The sequence below is a fragment of the Talpa occidentalis genome, unplaced genomic scaffold (genome assembly GCF_014898055.3).
Source record: "Talpa occidentalis isolate TD23 unplaced genomic scaffold, MPIMG_talOcc4v2.1, whole genome shotgun sequence".
Lineage (NCBI taxonomy): Eukaryota > Metazoa > Chordata > Mammalia > Eulipotyphla > Talpidae > Talpa > Talpa occidentalis.
This window is the reverse complement of record NW_026555331.1, coordinates 5,097,845-5,123,191: the sequence shown is the minus strand read 5'-3', so window position 1 is coordinate 5,123,191 and position 25,347 is coordinate 5,097,845. Positions and strand designations below refer to the sequence as shown.

The window sequence follows — 25,347 nt, the reverse complement described above, 5'->3', positions numbered from 1 at the left end:
CTGGAAAAAAAAAGAATGTGTGAACTATTTTATATACATTGAGTCGAGAGAGACCATTGCAAGGATGTCATTTCTGTTTCACAGACGATGAACTCAGGCGCAGTAAGGCCAGGAGGTCGAGGATCACAGGAGAAAACGGCACATTCCATCCACGGCCTCCCAGCCACATCGGGCCGTGACTCAAGATTTCTCTTGACCAGGAAGCAAGAGAGGGGTCTGGTGGAAAGGGGCGCAAGGCAGGGAGCCCATGGGAGCTGTCAGTGACCCCGACAGCGACCCCGACAGCGAGGGAGGGGCTGGCTCTCCATGCCGGCTCCCAAATCACTCCTCCTTGGAAGCCCAGTGGGCGAGCGAGGAGCCGCTGGGAGGAGAGGCGCCCGCCTGGGCGGGGCAGCGAGGAAGCGGCCGCGGCCTCTGCCCGCCCTGATGCCCAGCCCAGCAGCAGCCCGCTTGCCCTTGGGGCCCTTCGCTCCGACTCTGGGCTCAGACACTCCAAGCTTAATGCAGCTTGAGTCACAAGGACAGAGTATTATTAGTTTAGCTGTGTTTTAGCTCCAGCTTTCTCTGAATCATGTGTGCATGAATCATAATCACCACACTTCGTATTTTAGAAGCAAGTGTATAATTTTTCATACCCAAGGGAAAAAAATCAATTGCTGTCTAAATAGGAATCTAATGTTGTCTCTCAAGCTGTTGGGATTATTCCATTCTGAGTCTTTTCTCTGGGAGTGAGAATAGTCAGGAACGCTAGCGAGAAGAGAAGGCAGGTGACGTGCATCGAGGGTCCGCCCTGCCCACGCCTCGGCCCGGCGCCCAGAGTCAAGGCGGGTGCGAGTCCGTCTCCTGGACGCGAAGAACAAACCTCAGCAGGGTGTTGGCCCAGGGTCACGGGAGTGAGAGGCGGGCGCCAGGGTGGCAGCAGCTCCCACCCTCAGGGCCCCTGGTGCTCCCGCCCCACCTCGCCTGGTCACGGCTCATGAATGGGCCGGCGTCTCCCTGTTACTGTTCCTTTCAAGATGGTCTCCGAAACCACCCCGGCACGGCCATGGTCTTGTCTGCCGTCTGTCCGGAGCCTGTTAACTACATATGAAACAGGGACTCAGACCCAGCCTGGCTCCTGGGGCTGTTATGAAGTGCAGGGATCAAGCAGGACAGGTCTGTCTGGCACTGCATACCGCATCAGGGGCCAAAGTGCCCAGACCCCTCAACTGGGGCACCTGCCCGCACCATGGGCATGTCTCCAGCTCCACTCCGCCCCGCCCCCCAACAGTGTGGAGTGCCCTTCTCTGCCTGGCTGACACGGCGCCAGGTCCAGACTGAGGGTCCCACCAGGGCCCTCCACACCCTGGGAAGCTTAGCACATGAGCCTCCTTCCACAAGAGTCACTGGGACTCCCTGGAGGCCTAGGGGTTAAAGTCTCAGTGCTACTGCTTCAGTCAAAGTGCCCTGAGTGTGATCCTCGGCCAGGGAGCTACCCACAGGTCACAGCAGACCTCTCCTGTCTCCCCGCTGCTGCCCTCAGCAGTGGATTTCATTCAGTAGCTCCGCCTGTTTTGCTCCCCACTCTGTCTCTGTTTTGCTCCCCTCTTACCCCCGCACCTCTGGCCTGCACCCCAGCTCTTGAATGCATAAATAAATAAAATAAATTAAAAAAAAAAAAGAGCATCGCTTGGCTGTTGAGGGTCACCTGGTACTGGAATGCAACAGTCACGCCAGCATGTGACTGACAACATGCAATGACGGCAGGTGACGCCAACGATCACTCTCTGCAGAGATGGCGCTAACGTATGTGTCGGGTCTGGGAGCTGTTGTTTATTTGCAATCACACTCTCTCACCGGGTCTTAATTCTCTCTGAGAATTAGATCCACAATAAACACTTTGGAATGAATCCACACAAAGGAGCCCAAACACACAGATGAAGGTCACCAACGGCCCTCTGCTTTATTCTCAAAATGATCTTTCTAAATCAGTTTTGATCATGTCCCAGCTTCTCCAGCTATCTAGGGGCCGGAACCAGCAGACCTTCCAGAACCACCAGCCTCGCTGCCCGAGGACCAGGGCACCTCAGCTCCCGCACGCCTGCATTCCCTGACCCTGGCCTCTGCCACCTGTGCCCTGGACCCCACACTGCAGGAAGCGAGGTCAGAGCCCACTTTGCAATAACTGCACAGCAAAGCTGGGGTCCTTCCCCGCCACCCCGTGTGATCCCCAGGGAGCTTTGCACGAACGCTCACCTCTGACGTGGCAACGGGCGTGTGGCAACGGTGGCAGGACGTGAGGTCCTGTGCTAGGTGACCAGGAGCCTGGACTCACAGGAGGGAAGTTCACGGGCAGAAGCTGGGAGGACCGACGGGTCTGAACTGGGAGAAGCCAACGGCACGGCCAGGGTGCCACTTCTGGGACAACCGTCCTGCGCCGTCCTTCCCACGAGGCATGTGTCGCTGTGCCGGGGGCCGAGGGCCTGGCCGGTAGAAGTGTCTGTCTGGAAAGATTCGCTCCTGCTGGGCGGCGGGGCCCGTGTGTCTGCCAGGGAACATGGTGCCCTGGGCACGGCCCTGCACGAAGTCCGCCTGTCGGCTGCGTGTTCCTGTCACATCCACCTGCTCCTCCTGGGATCAAAGATGGAAGCACAGGAGGGAATCCTGAGAACAAAACGGAGATCAGGGCGGCAGAGGCCACCCCCGGCCCCTCGCGGGCAGGCCTGTCTGTCACACCGCACGGAGGCTAGTGTGGGGTTGTTAAAAGAGAGAACCAGTCCCAGCCGCGGCCCAGGCCCCCTTCAGACTGATGCCAAGTGCAGTTTAACCTCCTCAGTCAATCAGTTGGGGTTTCCATGTCGGCACCTGCGGGGTCGCAGCCTGGTAAGACCCTGCGCCCTGAGGGCAGATTGACCAGGAACCAGCTTTCCTTAAACTAATAATCCTGCCCCAGCCTCCTCCTGCCCTTGCACACCCTCCGTGGGGTGAGCGCGGGTGCAATCTAGCTGGGGTGCTGCCCCACTCGTGACTCATTCACGAAAGCACAAGGAATGTCTACATGGCTGAATCTTGTCTCCTACAGTAGCTGGCGGGGCCCAGCAGGGAAGTCACGCCGGGCTCCGTGCAGACGCTGTGGCCGTGTGTCCACTGCCGGAAGCCCACGCCGCTGGGCACCGTCCACTCGCCGCAGCCCGAGGTCTGGCGAGGCTGCGATGCCTTCACCCTGTGAGGGCAGCGGGAGCAGAGCTGAGAGGCAGACAGATCGTGACATGTTTTGAACGCTTTCGAGGTCGTCTTGTGAAAAGCCTTTCATCTCTCCCGAAGTCTTAGTGTCTCACTTGGTGAAATGGGCACGAGACGCGACCCTGTAGGGTTTTGTGAGAATGGCGCTGGTCGCAGGATGAGCACAGGGTGTGCCAACGGGAGCTGCTGGGGAGGAGAGACGCTCCCAGCCACTCGCCAGTGGGCCACCGAGCGCCGCGGTCCAGCACTGCGCAGGGGCGGGAGATGAGGCGGAATAAATCCCAAAGGACTCTGCTTGCATGGAAATCTCCCCACGCTCTGACTCCACCAACAGTGACCCCTCCGGTCCTCCCACACCCCAATACCACACCCACACGCAAGTCAGCAGATGTGCGATAAAGTTGTGTTTTTATATAGCTTATTTGTTATTCAAAATCACACATGCAAAAAGGCAACCAGCAGAATGGGAGACATGGTTTGTAAATCATAAATCTGATTGGGGTTAATATGCAGAATACAGAAAGAATTCCTACAACGCCACAATAAAAAAAAAAATAAGATAACCTAATTGAAAAGGGGCAAAGGATTCGAGTCAACATTTCTCCAGTGAAAACACACAAATGGCAGGAGCGCAGGGACGGATGCTCAGCATCACGGATCATCCCACGAGAACGTGCTCTACTTTCCAAGAGTGCGGCGCAGGGGGGAGGGTACCGACATCTGGTAATGGCACCGGCGGGGGGAAATACAGGCACAGGCATCAGACAAATGAGTTAAAATCCCAGCTGAGCTTCTTCTGAGAGGGAGGGCTGCTGGTGGCAAATTGTTTAAGCGCTTTGAACCTTTAAGATTGTGGATCTAATTCTCAGCCTCAGTTTCCTGGGCTGTGAGATGAAGGGAAGATGAAACTCACAGCGGCATGAAGTGACGGGAGACCCACTCCAGAGGCAATGGAAGGAGCGACTCACTCGGGTAAACCAGGCAAGGGCTTGCGGCAACCTGACCAACGGAAGCACAGATGCTCCACGCCGACACCGGCGCGCATCAGTCGATGACAGACACTGTGATTGTTATGATTCTGAAGAGCAGTTGACTTTGGCAGTGTGGTCACTGCGCTCCTGGGAATTCACCTGTTCTCAGAACACCCTGGATGTTAACTGATTAAAGAACTTATTTGTGACTCAATTCACTCACTTGTATAAAACACCCAAAAGAACAAAAACAGATACCTTCTTTGTCTGGGGAAATCTGCTCATTTTAATTAACCTAAAAGGTTTCCAGCAATTCATGTTTATAAAGCACTTTGACATCCTAAGAATAAGAGGCAATTTAAATGCAAAGTTTTATGATAACATCTTTTTTATGAGTATTACTCAAGGGGCTCTCAAGAAGGAGTTCCTGGAACTCTCTACTCTCAGCTAGGAGAAGGCACAGTCTCTTCCAGGTGAGGGCTAGGATCCTGTCGACTTTCCGAGAATTCTTGGAACGAAGCAAAAATGTGGGTAGAGTTGGACAATAGAGTAAAAAGAAGGAGAATTTGAGTGCCTACAAATGCCAGTTAAATTCTGATTCTTCCTAAGTGTAGAAATCAAGATCGATTTGCATTTTTATTATTACTCAACTTTTTCTTGATTATATATGGCTTTTAAGTATGAGGGCAGAATGCCACAGTTGAAGAGGTGAGAATCTATACCTCTGAAGCATAGAGTGATGCAAACCGACATTATCATGATAAAAAATAATATAATAAAATAAAACTAGCATTTTCAGCCCAAAAGACCAGGGGACAAAATTCAGAACAAGTTCAATCTCAGTAACGTGAGAAGTGAGCCACACAATCTGGATATACAGTCTATCCAAATCTCCGCCTAACTCCTTTTTGCTCATATGTGGGGCAGACTCCAAGCAGCTGGACTAAGAATACAAGGGGATCTAGATCTAAAGCTGCCCAGAAGGTAGACTTTGCGGTTTGAGTTCAAACAAGGTAATTCCCCACAATGACAAACAAACCAACACGTAACAATGTGGACATCATTAGCAAGAACTTGCAGAGAAAATCATTCACTGAAAGAACAGGCTAGAATCTAGAGTCTCCACAACGCAAGATCCACAACAGCCAAGAAACAGTTCAAAATGGGTCATCACGAGTAGGAATACGAAAGTGTGACCCATGGAAGCACAGCCAGTCAATGGCAGAAAAAAAAAACCCATGATCCAGATGTGGAGTTAGCAGACATCATGACTATGCTCAACACCACAATGGAAAATATGTTCATAACCAGTGAAAGCCAGCCCTCAAGTCTGTATATCTCTTATACTTAAAATGACAAATAGGTAAAGAACCTAACAAGGTTGGAAAGCTTTTATCTCACAAAGATAGATATCAGTTTTAGGGAAGTTCACATTTTTTCTAGGAACTGAGTATTTGGTTAGACCAAGTATTTAACACTGGGAACATAGTTTAATCACCAATGAATTGATTAACTCGGTAGATAATTACTGAATTCCTCCTAGGTTCCAGACACAGTTCTACAATCAACAGAAACAAGTCAACAAGTTTTCATGGGCCTCTGTTCTCTGTTCACCATTGTGTAGTGTGTGTGTATGTGGATAACATACATACATGCATGTGTGTATCTATGTCTGCATACATGTGTATATTATATACATGAAGAGAGAAAGAAACTTAATTTTTAATCCTGATAAGTAGTAGGAAGATGCTAACAAAAATAGAAGAAAGAATAGTCTGGGTAAGGGGTGGGTGTTGTCTTGCTTCCTTCTGTGATCCTGTGATACGGGTTGACACGCAGCGGTTAGGCAGCGGTGAAGACACCAGCACAGCATTAACTGCCCTAAAGGCCGGTCCTTCTCGCCCCAAGCACACTTGATGTTGAACCGGGTCTGCGCTGACCCTGTACATCGATATTCTGGTTTCAAACCATCTTCCCACCCCCAATAAAAGGACAGCAAGCCTCCTGAGGACGTGGCTTTTTGTCCTTGAGCCGCGCCTACTCTGCCGCCTGGCACAGGGTGCTCCTGAGCCAATACCTACATGGCTCCCTAGTGCAGCAATGATGCGACCAAGCTTCCGAGAGGCTGCATTTTGCTCCCAGGCATTTTATGTCTTTCAGTGGGATGATGTTCTTCCCCTATAACTGCCAGGGAGACTATGGGTGATGCAGGGCAGGACACTGTGCTAACAGGTCGCCGGTGACAGATGTGCCTCCTGCTCGATAATTGGTACCTGAGAACGCAAGGGGGTCATCACGTCAGCTTGACTCAGGACATCACTCACCAGGCTATTAGTCTCTAGAAAACACAGATCTCAATTAACTTTCATGGAAATTAGATTATTTCCTGCCCACTTGAAGGCCTGCATTTATCCACAGGAGCTTTGCCAGGCAAAGGCTCCTGTGTGTGTATCCACGGAAATCTCTGTCCAGGGCCGGCACAGAGATGGATCCTTCCAGGTTACATAGGACCTTCGTGCGAGGGGTCAGCTGCCGTTCCCCGGTGGCCCTGGGCACTGGGTAGAAGGGGAATCTACAGCCCATAAATGAGCTTTGAGGGGAAGCTTTGAACCAAATGCAGAGTCCTCAGGGGTGAGCACAGGCCTGCCCTGTCCCACTGCATGCCCACCCCCCGGCACTGTGTGGCCTCCGTGGTCCTCGCTGGACCTCAAGCACCGTCTCACTTTTAATCCTCCAGGAAGAGCTTCACACAAACCCATCAACAGTAGGGGAGGACGCAGGGGGCAGGGGAGTGTGAGGGCTCCCCTTTGAGGTCAGCAGGAGCAGCTCTAGACTCTGCATGGGAGAGTAAGGGAGCTTCACGACTCCTCTCTCCCGCCATCCCAGCTCCTGCACAGGTCTGTGCTGCGGACGCCCTCCCGAGGATGGGCGTGGGCAGCAGAGCACATCAATGATCCTGCAGGCAGGACCACTTCTGAAACTAAGCAAACAGTTTGTATTTGCTCCATGCCACATCGTTCTAGGACTGGTGAAAATATAACGAAGACTATGAACGTGCTTTCGCCGTCAGGAAGCTCGAAGTCTCTGGCGGGTGGCAAGAAAGAACTGGCAGTGGTTGAAAAGCCCAGGATGTGCCAAGCATCATCACAGGCCATTAGTGATGTGATTTCATTAATTTCTCTAAAGATTTATTTATTTATTTATTTATTTATACATGCACTGGGTACAGTCAGAAGCACGGGAGGGTGAGAGAATTCACCAGAGCCAGAGCGGGGAGCAGAGCAGGCAGAAGGACCGAGGTACACTGCTGAGGGGAGCAGCGGGCGGCAGGAGAGGTCTGCGCGCCATGTGGGACCCTCCGCCGGTGGCCGGGCAGCAGCTGGGAATCGAACCAGCACTGCAGAGGCTGTGGGCAGCTTCGCAACCCAGCGCTCAACCACTGTGCCACCGGGGAGGCCCAATTTCATTAATTTCTCTAACAACGTGCTGAGGTAGGCAGTAGAGCAACCCTTTTCACGTGCAGGCGTTGAGATTCAAAGTTCAGTCACTTGGACGAACTCATCTAGCAGATAAGCGTCAGACCCGCGGGTCAACTTCTGCGTCCGTTCCCTCCCCCCATGCCCAAACTCTCATCACAAAATAGGTATAACCCAGAAACAAATAGCTTTCTGGTGCAACACCCTCCATGCATGTGCACGTATGTGCATGCACACACACACACACACATTGACCTGAAGAGTGCATCTGAGATAAAGAAGAGCTTCCAAGAGGAGGCAGAATTGATGGAAGCCTGATGCATAAGGGCACGATGTACAGATGGACAAGGAATGGAAGAATAATTTTGGGCAGAGGCAAACGCATGAAGAGCAGCAAGAAGGCTCGAAGGCACGTGTCACGTACACCTCAGGCCAGATCAATCGCCCCAGAAGCCAGCGTGTAGGAGGCTTGGGTTGGGCCATGGTGAGCCACTGAAGGGTTTAGCTGGAGGGAGGATGCGACTTTTTTATAGAAGAAAGATTATCTGGCAGCCATAAAAAGGAAGGATCAGAGGAAAGTGCAAGAAAGGAAGGTTGTGCGATCCCACAGTAACGGGAGAAGCCTGAGACAGCCGTGCTCGAGGGACAAGCGTGACATGGGCTTTCAAACAATCAGGAAGTAAAGACAAGCAAGACTTGAGAAGACTAATCGTGGTGGAAAAGGAAGACATGAACTCCAAAGCACAGTACTATAGAGATGAGAGTGGGTCAGCGCAAGCTCGCAGACACCTTCAACCAACAGAAATGATGAGGATTAACTCCCATCATGACCATCAGTGCGGACCCACCTGGATCCCAGTCCGCAGTAGGGACCCCGGGTGCCAGGTCTGAGCTGTGCCTTTCCATGGCTCTATTGGGGTGATTTACCTTTTTTTCTTACCATGCCAGGTCCACCTCTTTGTGCTGAGTTGAGACCAGAATCCTGCAGGACCCATTTCCCCAACTCACTGGCAGGCCACCCACCTGCCCAGTGCTCTGAGGGGAGGTACAGGAGGGACAAGGGGAAGCAAGACATGGGCCTCTTCCATCTTTTCTGTTCCCATCTGGGCCATTGTAGCAGCAGAGCGTAGCTCCACTCCAGACTTCAGCTTCCTCTCCCTTCAAAGCTACCACCGACAAACATGGACTGTGTTTCTCTGTGAGTCAAACTAACACCATTTTTGCTAGTTTGCAGGTCTCTTTTCAGAGAGGAGAAATTCTCCTTTCAAGTTCTTAGTTCTTAAGATCTGGTGACTACAATTGCTCTTTCAGCTTCCCCAGTCCTAGCAATCACTGTCTCTTCTTGCATTATTGTTCAACCCTGAATCATTAACAACTAGTCATTATTATTCATTGAATCATTCCTGAGACTCCTTCTTTCTGTGTCAACTTTGCAACACTTACGTAATCAATTCCCTATATTAAATACTCTCTGTTTTAAATAACTGCTATCAATTCAAGTTTTCTGGCAAGGCTTGGTGCCAGAAGAAGTCTAAGGAAACACTCTCAAAGACAGGATTCAAGGCTGAGCTGCTTCTGTTTTTGAAGCTGAACCCCAAGCTGAGCTCCCTGTAATGTAACACAGCATGTTGAGAGCCCGCAGCCAGCAGTGGCACAAGAATCAACCCATTTGTTGCCTGTGCATTCTTGGGAAGAAAACACTATCCCAGCAAGCACTTTGTGGACCCGGCGGTGCTGACCTTGGGTTCACTGTGAATGATGGCACAAGGACACTTAGTAGGTGAGTATGTCTTACTTCCCTGGAGAGACAAGAAGAAAACAACCTCCTTGCTTCAAACTGCCTTATCAACTCAGCTCTGATCAGAGAGCAGGACTGCTCCTGAGTAGCTTTGAAAGGAGTTCTTATTTCTTATAACCATAGGTATAAGATGAGGTCAAAAATCAGAGCCAATTCTTATTTATATAAATCGCAGAATAGAAGGAAAATCGAAGTCTCACACTCACCAGGTGTCTCATGTGAGCTTCAGAGCAGGCACTGGGAAGGGAGGGGACATTGTCACTTTGAATGGGGGCACTTGGTGGGATTCAGGCCAAAGCGAGAAGCTTCAGTCATCACTCATCATTATGACCATCCATCATCACTGTCATTATTAGGCAAACAGCTTAACACATTGAACAGAATGCCTTCCGACACATTATTTACTTATACTGCTTTTTTATTCTTTGTCCCCACTAGCAAACATTCCAGATGAGATCAAGGACTTTTTCATTTGCTGCTTTATTCACTACCTAAAACAATGCCTTTGTGTAGTAAAAACTGTACAATGATTGTGCAAGAGAGGAAGAGAGAAGTGGTTTGGATGGAGAAGAGAGAAAAGGGGGAAAAAAAGAGTTCTGAAAATGTGTGTGTGTGTGTGTGTGTTTGTGTGAGTGAGTGTGTGTAGAAAGAGACTAGGCAGACAGACAGAAAGATAGAGTCAGGGAGGCGTATTGGAGGTGGTTGGGTATCTTACACACCAGGTTGGATAAATAAACCTTTAAACTTGGGCAAAGATGTCAAAGGTCATTTAGCCATTCCCTCCCACCTGACAGATGAGCAAGGTCTCAATGGGACATGACCTGTCCAGGTGTGCTACAGACGCAAGTCAGATCCAGTTTTTCTTATCTTAGGTGCCTTCAGATTAAACATAATTAAATGTAATGTGAAGGAGGTGGGAATTATGAGAATTCTTGATAGTTGAACATTTCTTTATAGGTCATAGTGTGTGTGTGTGTGTCGCTTCTGTGTTCAATATTTAATTTGCTTAAAACATACTTCCTGAGGACCTACTGTGTGCCAGGCACACATGACTTTCTTCATATTTATGCTGTATCTTCCCCTTTCAACAGGTTTTAAAATACCACTGAATACATGTAATTGGAGCTTAATTTCTACCTTTCAGACCTGGAATTGATATATGTCCCCACTATATTATCTCCACCATCAAACATAAAGCAAAATAAAACTAAGCTTTAGAAAATAAGATGACAGAAAAAGAGGGGCACGAAACAGTCAAACCATTCTGGAGCGGAGCCAGCGCATGACGCCAGGCCCTCCTCAGAGAGCAGAATATAAGAAGTAATAGATCTTCAATTCACCAAGTCCCCGAGGGATGAATTCCAAGCAAACCACACTGGAGCCAAGCTGTGCAGGGAGTCCCCACTGCCAGGGGGAAGGGCAGAGGCTGTGGCCGGTCTGTAATTCGATAAGGAACCGGCAAAGTGGCCTTTGGGAAATGGATCGATTTTAATGCAATGCCACTGAGAGATCAGAAAGGACTAGACAGTGGTTCTGATGAGACCACGTCTGCTCCCCTCCTAGTTTACCTGGGGGATGGTTTACCTTTAATTAAGTAAATGGATTACAGCTGATGGCAACGTGACCTGTGATGACAACTCAGGACTTTCCGAAGACTTGCTGCAGATGGACCAGGCCAGCCTCCCCCGGTCCCAGGTCCAGACCACACGGCGCGTGTGGAGTGGCATGAGAAGGGAAAATCGAGTCTGCGAGCTGACGCCAGGCAGGAAAAACCTCGTTTCACATCACATCTGGGTCAAGCAGACTTCGCCATCCCAAAGAATAGGCCAGTAAATGAACGTTCCGGAACAAGTAAGTGACTGAGGCAGAATTTGAAATCCAGTGTCTCCGACTCAAATGACCTTTTTATTGTGTGCTGGGTCACGCTGGATCCAGAGAAGTTCCTCAAAACGGAGCCAGTAAAAATGAACTCAACTCACTAGGGCGGGACAACACGGGGCATGCAGAAGTGACCGGGCCATTTGCTACAAGGAACAAAAACAGGAGGAAAGTCAAACCAAAGGAGGCCTGTGTGATCTAAAATCTTACATCAATCCCGAAGCAGAATGCACACAAATAAGACTGCTAATCAGTCAATCCAAGACTCTTTTATTTTCAAAATTGCCATTTGCTAAATTAATTCATTCAGCAAGGATTTTTTAAAGATTTGACGTTATGTATTTATGCATACAGGAACTGGGGTGTGGCTAGAAGTGTGGGGGCTGAGAGGATTCACCAGAGACAAAGTGGGGAGTAAAACAGGTGGATCCACTGAAATGCACTGCTGAGGGGAGCAGCGGGGAGACAGGAGAGGTCTGCTGCGCCATGTGGGTCAGCTCCCGGGCCAGCTGGAAAACGAACTCAGGCCGTAGCAGTGACAGCGCTGAGACTTTACCCCTAGGCCACCAGGGATGGCCTCAAGTTGATATTTCTAAAACGAAAAACTCTTCTCACTCTGATTGTGTTTCCAGTGAATTTCTATTGTTTATAGAAGAAGGTTCAAATACTTCAAGATTTGATTGATAATTGTGATCTTCTACACTCGTGTTATTACGAAGAGTGGTTCTTAGAACCTCATACACTAAAGAGTGATTACAATGACAACAAGAAGCATGTCTGCTGAAGAAACCTGAAAATGCAGAAGAAATTGAAAGATGAAAAGGAAGCAACGGAGGCTGTGAATGCTGAGTCATCCAGGACATTGAGCAGAAGGGCCCAACAGCCTCAGATGCAGCGGAATTTCCCAAGAGCAATCTTGAACGGTGAGACTCGAAGAAAACCAGATAAACACAGAGGTTTGGGCGCTTAGCACAAGGACAATTAACTTCTTCATCAACTAGAGTAGCTCACTGGCTATTAATGGCCCTATCTAATTTCTAAAGACTCCCTCTCAACTTGCACGACCGGACACTGCTCCTCCAGGGGCAGAGACCTGTGCTATTCGTCACTGCGTCTCCCAACATCCTTAAAAGTGGCACCAAAGTAATATTTGGTGCGAGAAAGGACAAATGCGTGTGTGGGGAACCAACGGATAAACACAGGAGCGAGTTACGTCAGCACACGCTGGTAGAGTCTCTGAGACATAGACATCAGGGAAATTATGACAGAGCCCTTCACTTGCTCCTTCCTTCCTTTTTTGCATTGTTCACAATTTTTATCATTAACATAAATTGCATTTAAACAGAAAACAATGCTATTTTTAAAAAGAATGATTGCCTTGTTGGCATAAAACTCACAAGAGCATGATGAATTCCACCATAATGTAATTCACAATTTCTTTTTTCCTCTACCCAACCTCTGTTTCAAAGCAGAGATGATCGCGGTTTACAGATTAAAGAGAACACAGACAGGTCCAGGAAGTTCATGGGAGCCCAGACAAAAGGCTGAGGGAGAGCACCAGCCCCCGTCTTTTATTAATAACTAGAAACTCCTCAGTCCTCCACATCACTATAGTGAAGACAACTGCACTCGCTGTCTACACAGGGTAAGGGATCACCGCAAGAGTGAGCATCTTAAGCACTACAATTATTACCTCACAGGCTGGAATTTTGGAAAAGCTTAGGTAGAATGTTCCAGTTAGCTCCTAAGTTTGCAGTCAAATGTCAGTTCGGGTCACGGTCACGCTGTGCTCAACTAGGGCTGGAGAGTCCATGTCCCAGATGGCTCAGAAGCCTGCGAGTGAGCATGGGTGTTGGTCGGGCCTCAGTTTCCCTCCATGCCTCTACAGGAGTACGGAAGCATCCACAGGCGTGGGGACCAGTGTTGCCCAGAGCAAATGATGGCAGGAAATGAGGGATCTCCGGGACAGCACCCTGAGCCAGGATGAGTCGGGGTGAGCACAGGTGCCAGGCCTGCCGCTGTGCATACGTCACCCGTGTCACCCACAAGATCTGCAGATCCCCGTGTGAATCCATGGCCTGCCCTTCACTGAGCTTTATCATTTCTGTCACCTCCTACTGGGGGCCGGAGTGGGTGCTCAGCGAGCTGGAGAAAGACAAAGCAATTGCCTGATTCCACTGCTTTTAAAGCGGAAAAGAATTATGAGGAGGCCTATGCGACAAGCAGCCTAAGCGTGCAAGCCATGGAGTTGGCCAGCGTTCTCTCTACAGGCCAGTTTTCCAGGCAGAGAAGTGGGCTCGGCTGAAGTGCGTGGATCACTGGGACTCAGCCACGGCCCATCCCTCCTTCTCCCACGTGGAAAATAGCTGCCCTCAGGGCCCCCCCAAATGATGACTTGAAATTTATAGTCTCAGCACTTTAGACAAGAGTTACAAAATGGTCATCAAAGTCACATCTGCCCCTGGAAGGGACCAGGGGGTTTATCTACCTGAACCAGCTCACTCAACAGAGGAAGACGCTGAGGTCAAGCACGGAAGGTTGTCTGGACAGGCCCAAGCTCACCCTGCAGAAACACAGCACGGTCCAGGCTCTGCCTCTACTTTCTCCCTCTGTCTCTCGACATTCGACATCACAACAATCAATATTGGGAGCCTTGCAGATGCAGCAGCAGCTTCAGTTTGCTGGAGGAGTTCACGTGGATATGACTGTGCCTCCGTGACAGCACCCTGAGCCAGGTTGAGTCGGGGCGAGCACAGGTGCCAGGCCTGCCGCTGTGCATATGTCACCCATGTCACCCACAAGACTGCAGATCCCATGGGGACGAGAACTCTGCCCGCTGTCCCTCACCTGCAGCCCTCAGCTCCCAGCCCGGCACGGGGCAGGCATCCGCTCAGTGCTGAGTAAATGAAAGATCTCACTTGTTTTAGGAAGTAGATGAGCACTGAGCTATCACTGAAGAACAGAGCCTCAGCTTCATTGCTTGATTTTCCCAATTCGTTCAGGGTGTGAATGGGAGCTGGGAGTTGCTGTATGACCTGCAGAAGGAAGAAGTCCTTGGGGGATCTAGCTGAATGAAGAAGATGGCTTTGCATCGGATGAGTAGTGTTGTGAGTACATGGGTCCTTCTGAAGCACTTCAGAAGCGAAATGTGTCCCCAAGCAGTTGTGTTAGGTCTGAGTGTTTACGCGGCAAAACACTTGACAATGGACAGGCAGATGTTGACTTAATGGGGCACCCATCTGCCCAAGCAACACAGGCTTCAAGGTCACTGAAGTCCAAGGTCACTGGGGTCTTTCGTGTACCAACGAGCCAGCCTGACAGCATCTCGTAATACGTGTCAGTCAACCACGTAAAAATAAGCATCCTAGAGCTGAAAGAACATAGTAGTAATGTTGTGATAACAAGTACAGAATGTCAGAACTTAACAAGTTCAAAGAGCTTTAAATGCATCTCTTCATTTAATCCTCCCAACGAACTTAAAATGCCAGTTATCATTATTGCTGTGATAATCCCTGTTTCACAGATGAAGGAACTAAGGAAGACATATTTAAATCCAATAGACCAAGGAGTTCTAAGTTATGACTCAGCTGCTTCTTGCCTGGCATCATTCTCCTGGCGAGTGGGCGGGGGTGTGGGTGGATGGAGGAATAGTCGGGTGGGTGAATGGAAGAAAGGAAGGAGGCAGGAAACAACCAAGGCGCATCACCGCTGTGACTGTACAACCTCTGGGCAGCCCGTGTAACCCATGCCTCTCAGTGCGGGTAACTGCTGGATGGGCTGAGTTGTGTGCAATTGTTGGGGAAGCAAAGAGTGGCAGTTGCGTGTGCCAGCCCGGAGTCAGATACAACCCCCATATGCCAGCTCCACAACTTCAAGCTGTGGCCCTGGCATGTGACTTCTCCCAGACAGTCTTGATTTCTGTCTCCATGAAATGGGGGAAGTGGATCATCTATTCAGCAGAGTGTATCAGGATCAAGTCTCATGCTCACACATAGTAGGTGCTCAGTAAATGTTGTAGAAAGAGCATGTAAATGAGTCAACACAATGACAGTCCACACATGGAAGACAGCGGGATGGAAGCCAGGATTCAGTGGGTCTCCCTTATGTTACGTTTGCAGCTACAGAATCCCACAAGTGCTACACAAGTGTGAATATCTCCAGAGCTGTATTTTAAGCCCTCATGCATATCGCCGGCTGTGTTGTGGAAATGCCTGGTCTTCGCTCACACTCAGGCCATCCGATGAGCTAAGTGCCGGAATGACCTGCCAAGCTTCCGAATCCTGTGGGCCGCAGAAGTGCAGCTTGGCACTCTGCCAAAACAAGTTCATTTTTAAAGAGGGCAAGACAGTGGGGAGCAGGTGCTTTTGTTGCAACACCGCAAGGTTAGGTCAGTGTTAGTTTCTCTGTCTGCCACTTTGATGTAACCCACACACCCGGCCTGGGGCGGCATTAGCCAGCGTCACTGGCAAGCCCCGTCCGGGTCATCGGCTGGCGTGGGGGCTTGTCTGGGCCTTCTGGGCAGCTGCACCAGCTCCTGGGTAATAATCACGCACCAGCTGGAAAAACAAGATCAGTTTAAGGCCTGCCTTCATCCTCTCTAGATCATCCACCGGGGGGCTTCCCCAGCGCCCCTTGAAGCTCTCTGGAAGCACATTTTCCCCTCTTCATCAAAGAGAAGATGAAAAGGATGCTTATGTGGTTCGAGTGAAAGCAAAGGACTCAGCCTGGTGCGCTACACAGAGCTGCAGCTAGTGGGATGAAGGGGCCCGGGTGGTATAGACACGAGCCACACCCCGCACCGCTCTCATGTCTGACATGGGAAGATGAAATGAATCAAGGGCCAGGAAAATCACTTTGGAAGTGCTTTGGGGGAAATAAATCTGGGACACAATGAAGATGTAAAAAGGAAATAAAAGGAACTGAAGGAAAGCTTTAATGTGGAATTTAAAATACAGAGGGCCTGGGAGGCTTGTAATGGTGCCCCCAATGAACCAACACATGAGGCAGACACACTGCTCTGGGGTGAGGGACCCCCAGCCGACAGGAACCCCATGACCCCCCAGCCGGCACTGGGGACCCCTGGAGGGTTTTAAGCAGAGATTTCACTTTGCTTTTTTTTTTTTTGCTTTTTTTTTTTTTTTTCAGATTTATTTATTTATGCATACAAGAACTGGGGTGCAGGCCAGAGGTGTGGGGGGTGAGAGGATTCACAGAGACAGAGTGGGGAACAGAATGGGCAGACTGACTGAAATCCACTGCTGAGGGGAGCAGCAGGAGACAGGAGAGGTCTGCCGCGCCATGTGGGTAGCTCCCTGGCAGGCCAGGGATCGAACTTGTGCTACAGAGGCTATGGATTGCTTCACAGTGCTGTGCTTCACCCCTTGCGCCACCAGGGAGGCCCCACATTGGTTTTTGTTAGCTAAGGATCAGCATTATCCATTAAGCTTTGTTGCTACACCCGTTGTCCACTTCAGGAGTAAGTGCTATGTGCTGAAGAGCGTGCCATGGCTTCCTTATTCTATGTCTCCTTACTAAACTGTAACCCCACGAAGGTGGAGACCGAGACTGCTTCTGTTTCTCTCACCTGCCTCAACGGCTAACACAACAGCAGCTGCCAAAGGGAGGAACTCATGTCTTATTCAGTGATTAAAGGAAGAGAAGCACAAATGGATACACTCCAGGAACCGGGGTGGCGGATCAGAGGATGGAGATTGCAAGCGAGATCCGGGAGCGCTGGGTCACCGGAAGAGAGGAGGGCGGCCTGAAATACACCAGCCAAGCCCACCACGGCGGAGAGACAGAATCAACGGACTGAAAACAATTTCTTAGATATGGGCGTGAGTAAACACACCCAGAGACTGTCGCACATCCTTCACGGCACCCAGCCTGGTTGAAATCTGCTCCCCATCTGTGTAAATAAAGCTTTATTGGAACACAGTCACAGCCACTCAGTCTATATTGTCTACGGCTGCTCTCTCACTATAGCAGCCGAGCCGAGTAGCTGTGACAGAGCCCACATGGCCTGAGAACCCTAAAATAGCTCCTGTCTATCTAGCACTTTATGGAAAATGTGTGCTGACCCCAGATGTTGGGGCTCACTTGACTCTCTGCTGTTTTAGGAGTTACGCTGAGTTCAGAGAAAGTCACAAGCGATGGCTTTGCTGCAAGCAGAAGGCTAAATGAAGCAGAGGAAAAGTCAAATGTGGGACTTCTGACTTGCAAAATCGCAGCACGTGCCGGTGGCCGCACAGCGCGGGGTGTGGAAGATCCTCGCAGAGACGGCAGGCAAATGGAGGCTCCGATTCGCACAGCCCCCAGCCCGGCCTGCCCAAATCAAAGAGAGCTGAGCAAAGCTAGGAGGTCAGTGGCTCTGAAATTCTGGGGTGCAGAACTACGGGGACTCAGCAGAAACAGCCCGTAGAGCCATCCAAGGAAGACACTAAGGAAGCAAGTGATTCGGGCACTGACATGGGCACACTAAAGGTGCCAGCTCACGGGGCAGCAAGGGCATTTGTTATATTGTTTCAGAAGCACTTTTCACAATCGCCAAATGTTATAAGGGGAAAAAGCCAAATAAGCAAGGCAGAAACAGCAGCAGCGGGGAGCTGGCCGGAAGGCACAGGGCTGGGGCTTCAGGGCCACCATCAAAGCCCGGGATCAAGACATCACAAAGTTGAAAGTAACTTCAAAACACCACCCGGCTTCTTGCCCGGTCTTCATGCCACAGGGATTGTCTGTCATCACACAGGGTTGGTCTGCCATCCCACAGGGGTGCCCTCAGATCTTTCACGTCTGTGAAGATCCTAAAATGCCTTTCCACAGGCCCTCAAAGCCGAGGGCCGTCACGCAGGGCAGACCGTGCTGCTGGACGCTCAGGCCCCGGCGCGTGCTCAGTCTCGCCCCAGCCCGCCCTCTTGCAGGAGAACTCCACCGGGAACCTCAGCTCTGCACGGACTCAGGCGGGGCGGAGCAGGCTTAGGCGCTGCCGGCCTCCTGCAGCCAAAGCCCCATGTCCTGAGAGCCTGGGTTACCCCGTCTCCTCTTCCACACCAGGGCGCAGGGGCTGGATGACAACGTCTCCTCCCGAGTGTCTCTAAGAAGCACTTGGGTGCTGCGGCTGGGCCTGGCATGGTCGGTGTCTGCGCTGATTTGGACTGCAGCTAACCCGAGGTGGTTCCTTCTGTCCCCTGCTGGATCCCTCAGCTGTAGAAGGGATATGCTAATAGAAGCTTCCTCCAGAGTTTGCCATGATGATTAGCTGATTTAATAGACACCAAGTTGTTTGCAAAGAATCTGGGCTTCTCCTAAGAACCCCAAATGCTCCCGGTAAGCACCCATAAGTATTGACTGCTTCTTGCTTTACCTGCTGTGACGGTCTGATCATGGATGGGCATAGCGCTCAGTGCTTTCCAGCCCGTGTTTATCCCTCACAGCCAGTCCATGAGGCAGACGCCGCACCCAGATCACAGGGGAGGACACTGAGGCACGGGTAAGGGATGTGCTTTGTCCAGAGAACTACTAAGCCAGGAGCCAAGAATGGAAGATTCCACAGATTATCCAGCTTTGAAGCTCTTATTTGGTCAACCCAGGGCCATATTGTTGTGTCTAAGACACCAGTCTCAAGTTGAAGCATAGAGGGTGCAACACATCGACCCCTGGAAGAGGAAGAAAGAAAAGGCCAAGGCCGAAGTCCTTGGTATGAACCAGGGCTTGAACTGAAGGACAGCAGGGGCCACGAGCTCTCTAACCCCAGAGCAACTAATTCCCACTCTCCTGCTCTGTCACCTGCCTCCGACTCTAAGAGAAGACAGATGCTGCCTCCTTGCCATGCCCTCTCATTACACAGCCATGGGAGCCCGCTAATGAAATCAAAGGGGCAATACTCTGCAAGGCTTTTGGAAAGATTTTGGTTTTCTCTTAAATGAGGAAAGACAAGGGAAGAGAGTGTCTGGGCCATACTCTGCTTTCCTTGGACACAGATGTGATGTCTGGAGCCATGGCCATCCTATTGTCACCATGAGGCAACACCATGCTAAGACTGGCAAAGAACTGCATTTGAGAAACAGAATCAGTCCTTTCTCGTAAGCATGAAAAAAAAAAAAACAAGCCAGGCACTGATCACCACCAGACTTGTAAGTAAACAGCTACTGACACCAACATAAGTAGTCTGCTCCTGGGAGTGGACAGGAATCCCACTGAATAGGCCAGTGTGGTTCGTTCAGACCTACAGGGGCATCAAATGCTTACCAGGGACTGGGAGGTGGGCTGGAGGTGGGGAAACACCCAAGAACAACCTTGTGGAATATCAGTTCTCATTTGTGAAAAAAAAAAAAAAACTGAAACCAGATGTCAGGAAAGGTCTATTTCAGTTTGGAGACTTTATGGCCCTTTTCACAGAGGAGCGACGGGAGGTGTGGCGTGATAAAGGCAGAGTATTCATACAGAAATGTCCAGAAAAGTCAGCTACGGGTGACCTCAGAACTGGCATGAAGCCAGCTCTTGGGTTTGGAATTCATGTTAAATGGATGAAATTAACAAACACCCCATTTTTTCAGGGCTACCCTGGTTGGGACCTCACCAGGTCTCTTCCATGTCTCCCTGAAGCCTCACGTGAACCCTCTGGAATGGGAGGGATTGCTCGACTTAGCATAAAGCCGGAGACTCCCTATGTGAAGGCATCACTGCAGCCTCTATCTCGGAACCAAAATTAAAAACAAACAATTTTTTTAAGACAGAGCTCAGGCTTCTGACTCGGCCAGGACCCCACCCATCTGGCAGCAGCGGGGTTTTAGACCCTCTAAAAACCAGGGTCTCAGTGACACTGCCCTGATGCTTCTCAAAACCAGCACATCATCAAAAATGACGATCTGCCCTCCGCGGAGCCAGCCCACCAGGGTGGGGGTGTGACTCACGCAGCCGTCACCCGCAGTGATGACGCAGCAGCGCTAGGGAGATGCCGGGCCTTGCAGGGCCTCACGGCAGCTGACAGATTTGACTAATAATGGTGATAGGCAGGCAGTGTAAACACGCTCATGAAGGGAACTCTCTCTCTATATATAATTTATATGGAATCCTTTGATTCTTGTCTTTTCTTCTCCACTGATTCCCACTGTATCACATACCCTAGCCATTTTGGGACAACACATTTTGTTCTGTTGCTCTCTGCATTTATCTTTGTTTCTGATGCTCTGCAGAAAGCTTTCCTATTTGGTAGAGCAAGTCACTTCCAAGTTCTTTCAAGGATTCAGCAGGGCGGGGATGGAGCCCTCAGTGTTCTGCTATAAACCAAGTCATCACCAAGGGAGGCAGCATTACTGCCGTGTGCACATATTTGTAATGAGAGGCGGGGAAGAAACACCGTGGGCCGGGCCTCCAGGGAGCCTGAGGAGCCAGGCAGTGAGCGAGACGCAGGGAGCCAGGGGCCGGGGGAGGGGGGTGAAGTCGAGGCCAGGGCCATGGTCAGGACCCGAACCAGGACCCAACCACAGTCTCCTTGCTGTCCAATTTCCACACCGTTTCTACTTGTTTAGCTTCCTTTGTAAAGCAGGGTTACCAGCGAGCAAGCCCCAGCAGATGGAGCGTGGCCAGATGGGTCCACATGAAGAGTGGAGCAGATGGAGGCCCCGGGCACGCGGACATGTGGGTCCAGCGTAAGGAGGGTCGCTCCCCAGGCCGACCCAGCTCTGATTCCCGGTGGTCCTGGCGACCGGCATCTGCAGTTTGCAACATGTGCCTGTCCAGAAATGAGCTACTCCCAGGCCACTTACACTGCGTTTCCCAAGTGACTTGGCAAGTAACAAATTATCCACAGAAGAAAATCACTCTCAAGTTCCCTGTAAACCCGGCCCTTCCCGTGTTAGAAAACAAAGTCAGAGCTGCTAAGAAGGGAGCCCACGAGCAAGCCGCTCTGCCGAAGCTGTGGCCACAGTGAGCGTGTTTGGACCGGGCGCTGCCGTGAGCCTGGTTGGGAGGAGAAGCAAGCACAGAGGTGGTCAACAGCTTCACAGGCCTTCAAATAAAATGGAGGCGAAGAGGCCAGCGACCCAACGATCCCAGCTTAAAGCAGAACACACAGCACAAGAGCGGTGAGGAGGGAGACCTGTGAGTTAGACAAGGCGGAGGAGAAGGACCCAGGGACCCCAGGGGGTGAAGGAGGGGCGCAGCAGGCAGGGGCGCTGACACTGGAGGAGCCCGGGAGGAAGAACTGCCTCGGGGAGGGGTTAAGAAGGAGAAAGAGGGGCCTCCCTGGGGTGCAGGGATTCAGTCTCAGCGCTACCAGCTATCAGCAGCCACTGCAGCCTGAGTCCATCCCCGGCCAGGGAGCTGACCCAGCAGACCTCTCCTGTCTCCCCGCAGCTCCCCTCAGCACTGGATTTCAGTCAATCTGCATGTTCTGCTCCCCGCTCTGTCTCTGGTCACCCCCCCACCTCTGGCCTGCACCCCAGCTCTTGTATGCATAAATGAATAAATCTTTAAAAAAAATAATGAGAGAGACGAAAGTCAAACAGGCCGGCAGCCTAAGATGTAGCCGAGCGGAGCCATCCCTGGAGGAAGAGCGGGCTCTGGGGGAGACGTGTGTGTGAAGGAAGAAGCCCGCTGGTGAGAGGCGGCTCGGGACGCCGGCGCTGCCGGTCTGACGGTGGTGGGGCCAGGAGGAGGGGGGCCGCCGCCGCTGACCCCTCCCGCACTGCCGACCCGCAGGAGCCTGCGCCTGCCCCGGAGGTCTGTGACCTCAGCTTGGTGACTCTGACGACACGAGTCCTCGCCCCTATTTTCACAGACGAGGCCGGGAGACAAGGCAGCTCCAACGGCAGAAGCGCCTCTGTCCTTAGGATTTGCTCGGTCACGACAGGACACGAGCTCGCGCCCCGCAGAGGCTCCCAGGAGCTGGGGAAGCTGCTGGCTGTGCTCATTGTTTAAAGAACAATTAATGAGCAAACAGCAACAAGCCAGAATCATAGGCTTGAGGGCAATTTTGTGATTAAGGAAATTAGAGGCTGCGGTTTCAGGAGACAAACTGTCAAGCGCAAGTCAGTCGGTGCTAGGAGAGGATGCACCAGCAGCCGGGCTCCCGGGGGCCCGCGGAACAGGGGGGCAGGGTGATTTGGGAGGAAGGAGGGAAGGGCAGAGGCAAAGGTGAGCATGTCAGATGTCTCGTGTCCCCAGCGCCTCCTGTCACGCAGCCCAGGTCCGTCCCCTGCACATTTATGAGATGCGGGCTGCGGCCCCTCTAGGACCCTCCAGACACGTCCTCCGGGGGATCGCACCTTCCTGTGAGGGGTCCGTCCTCTCCCCAACCCACACACCAAGCATCTGGGGCTGCCAAGCTCCCGACTTGGCCTGAGCTGCATGCAGTAATACAGGGTGGGGCTGCAGGGTGGGTCACTCAGGGGTGACCTTGTCTTTCACCCTGCCCAGCTGCCTCTCTGAGCCCCTCTTTCCAGCCTGGAGTCCGTTGTCACCATCCACAATGGCAATTCCTGGGCGCCCTACCTTGGTGTGTCCAGAGTCAGACTACTTGTCTTACTCTTCAGTCAGTGCCCACTGGCCAGCGGGAGGTCCAGGACCCCACTCTGCACCCAGAGATGCCCCCCACCGCTACCTCCAGCCCGCTCAGCCCTCGGGGCCCCAACCGGGGCCCCGCCGAGTCAGGGAGAAGGCTGGGCTGCCCTGCCTATTCTGTGTGGCCCTGAAGCCTGGCCAGATGCGAGCAGGCCAGGAGCCGCCTGACCCAGTTAGAGAGAGTGGGTCAGAGCCTCGGGAGCGAGAAGCAGGTCAGCGGTAGAGAGGGAGGAAGCTGCAGAGGAGGTTGGCAGCAGCCCGGGAGCAGACGAGCATGGCCTCTTGCAGGAGAAAGGGCGAAGAACAGGGCAGGGAGGTTTATGCAAGGGTCGGCGTAGGGCCCAGTGGAGGGACCCAGGGCCCTTGGGTGGAAGCTCCGGGTCTGGCACCAGGAGCTGCCTCGGAAGGCTTCCTCAAGGAGGCAGTGATGGGGCAACGAACACATGAAGAAAGAATGTCAAGGATAGGAAAGGTGGAGGCAATTAGCATATCTGTGCAGGGTGAGGGGAGACACTTCTCTCCCTGCTGCTCCCAGCTAACCGGAGGGGCGGGGTGCGGCTGGGACACCTCCTTTCATTTACTTCTGTCTTGCCCAGGAGATGGGAGATGTCATCTCTGCAACCTTCTCTGTTTGAATGTCTTCTCTTCCCTAATAAGTGTGGTGTGGCAAATGCGTGCAAGCCGGCTTTGATGATTCAGAACCAGGCAAATTGTGTCATCCGGGAGACACTGCTTATTAGCACATGGAAATAAGCATTAAGGAGGTGGGGGGGAGGGGCAGGGGACCGAAGCCGGTCCCAGAACTAGAGCTGGTGAAAGGCATTCTTTCTGCTGTTTCCCTCACTCAAAACTACAAGAAAATCCTCGGTCACAGTGTTCTGTGTGAGCCTCACCTTTGCCAAATCTGATCAGAAGATTCCAGGTGGGGGCCTCCCTGGTGGCCTAGGGGTTAAGTCTCAGGCTGTCACCACAACAGCCTGCGTTCAATCCCTGGCCAGGGAGCTACCCACAGGGCGCAGCAGACCTCTCCTGTCTCCCCGCTGCTCCCCTCAGCAGTGTACTTCAGTAGATCTGCCTGCTCTGCTCCCCGCTCTGTCTCTGGTGAATCCTCTTAACCCCCACACCTCTGGCCTGCATCCCAGTTCTTGTATGCATAAATAAATAAATCTTTTTTAAAAAATTGCAAATAAATTGAAAACATCAGAGGCCCCATCGCTGTATCACTGGATTTCCCCCAGCTCCTAGGTCTCTGCTATCCGACAGCACAGCCCTCTGCACACATGGTCACAGACATTCAAAGTAATGATATAAAGGGCAAAACCTTCTCCGTAGCTGCGCCGGTTGCATTTCCAGCGCTCAGTAAGCCACGCGACTAAGTGGCCCGGTCAGACAAAGCATCATTAAATCATCATCGGCACGGCAAGTCCTCTTGGATTGCGTTGCCTGGGACTACATTGTGTGTTTGTGAGATACAAGGACAGAGGTCCAAGATAGTGGCATTATGAGAGGCCAACCAGAGATGCCTGCAGCAGGGGTGTGGTCACCTGCCTGTATTCTCAGTCAGTGGTGTGGGGGTGCCCTGAGGAGGTTGGGGTGCCTCCTCTAGGTTGTGTCAGGTATGGATGCAAAGTTCAGACTCAAAATATGTAGCACAGCTTGTTGGCATCAGAGAGAGACGCTCGCTCAGAGAGCAGCCAGATTCTTTCTCTAGCTGGTGAGTGCACACGTGTGTCTAGAGTCAGCCTGTTAGGGGGAAAAGGCTGTCCTAAAGCTAATTCCATACGGGCTTTGTGGACTCCACCCCCACCCCAGGCCAAAGCCAGAGACACTGGAAACTCCAAATCCCATCACCACCAAAGGGAAGGTGGCTGGGACCTGAGGGTGGGGTTAAGCAGCCAGGTTTGGTATAAAACCAGACACGTGGGCTTTGGGGGGGGGTCCCCCCATTTTGGCTCCCCGCCAGCTTGCAGCGCGCAGCCAGCTCTGAGAGTGCCTTTGGGGTTTCCAGGTTGGCGGATCGGGTAGGACGCATTAAAGACTTTATTTCCCTATTTTCTCCCTGAGTTGTACATTTCCTCAATTCCTTTTCCCTTGTAAATAAACCTTTTATTAACCTTTTGTGTGTGCCTGTAGTGGAGTATTAATAAGTCCCTTTTTAAGCGTGCGGGTGACCCGTTTTATATCGGGGCTGCTCTGTAACAAGGTTACTTGTCTTACTCTTCAGCCAGAACAGCCAGGAAGCTGTTTCTAGCTATTTCAGCTGTTGTCTGATGGGACCTCCACTTTTACGCTGCTGTCCCTAAGCCATTAGCCATTAGGGACCAGACTTCTCCAGTGACCGGACTTGCATCCAGCACTGAACCTCACACATTGCTCTTAAGCTCTGCTCGCCAGTCAATGTGTTCAATTTCCATCTTTGCATCCAGCAGGATTTGTCTGG

The 25,347-nt window shown here is 51.5% G+C and overlaps 1 protein-coding gene across 4 annotated transcripts in view; it reads right to left on the bottom strand.

The window, feature by feature from the left end:
• Positions 1-25,347, bottom strand: part of FAM135B (family with sequence similarity 135 member B) — a 162,232-nt gene that overhangs the window by 114,578 nt on the left and 22,307 nt on the right. The window contains exon 1 of one of the 4 annotated variants that reach the window (XM_037500808.2): positions 11,052-11,239. The exons of 2 other annotated variants lie outside the window; for them this stretch is intronic. The gene's annotated coding sequence lies outside the window, so the exon portion shown is untranslated. Of the gene's footprint in view, positions 1-2,235; positions 2,251-11,051; positions 11,240-25,347 lie in introns of those variants that run through there. One more of the 4 variants, XM_054691960.1, reaches the window with a different exon arrangement.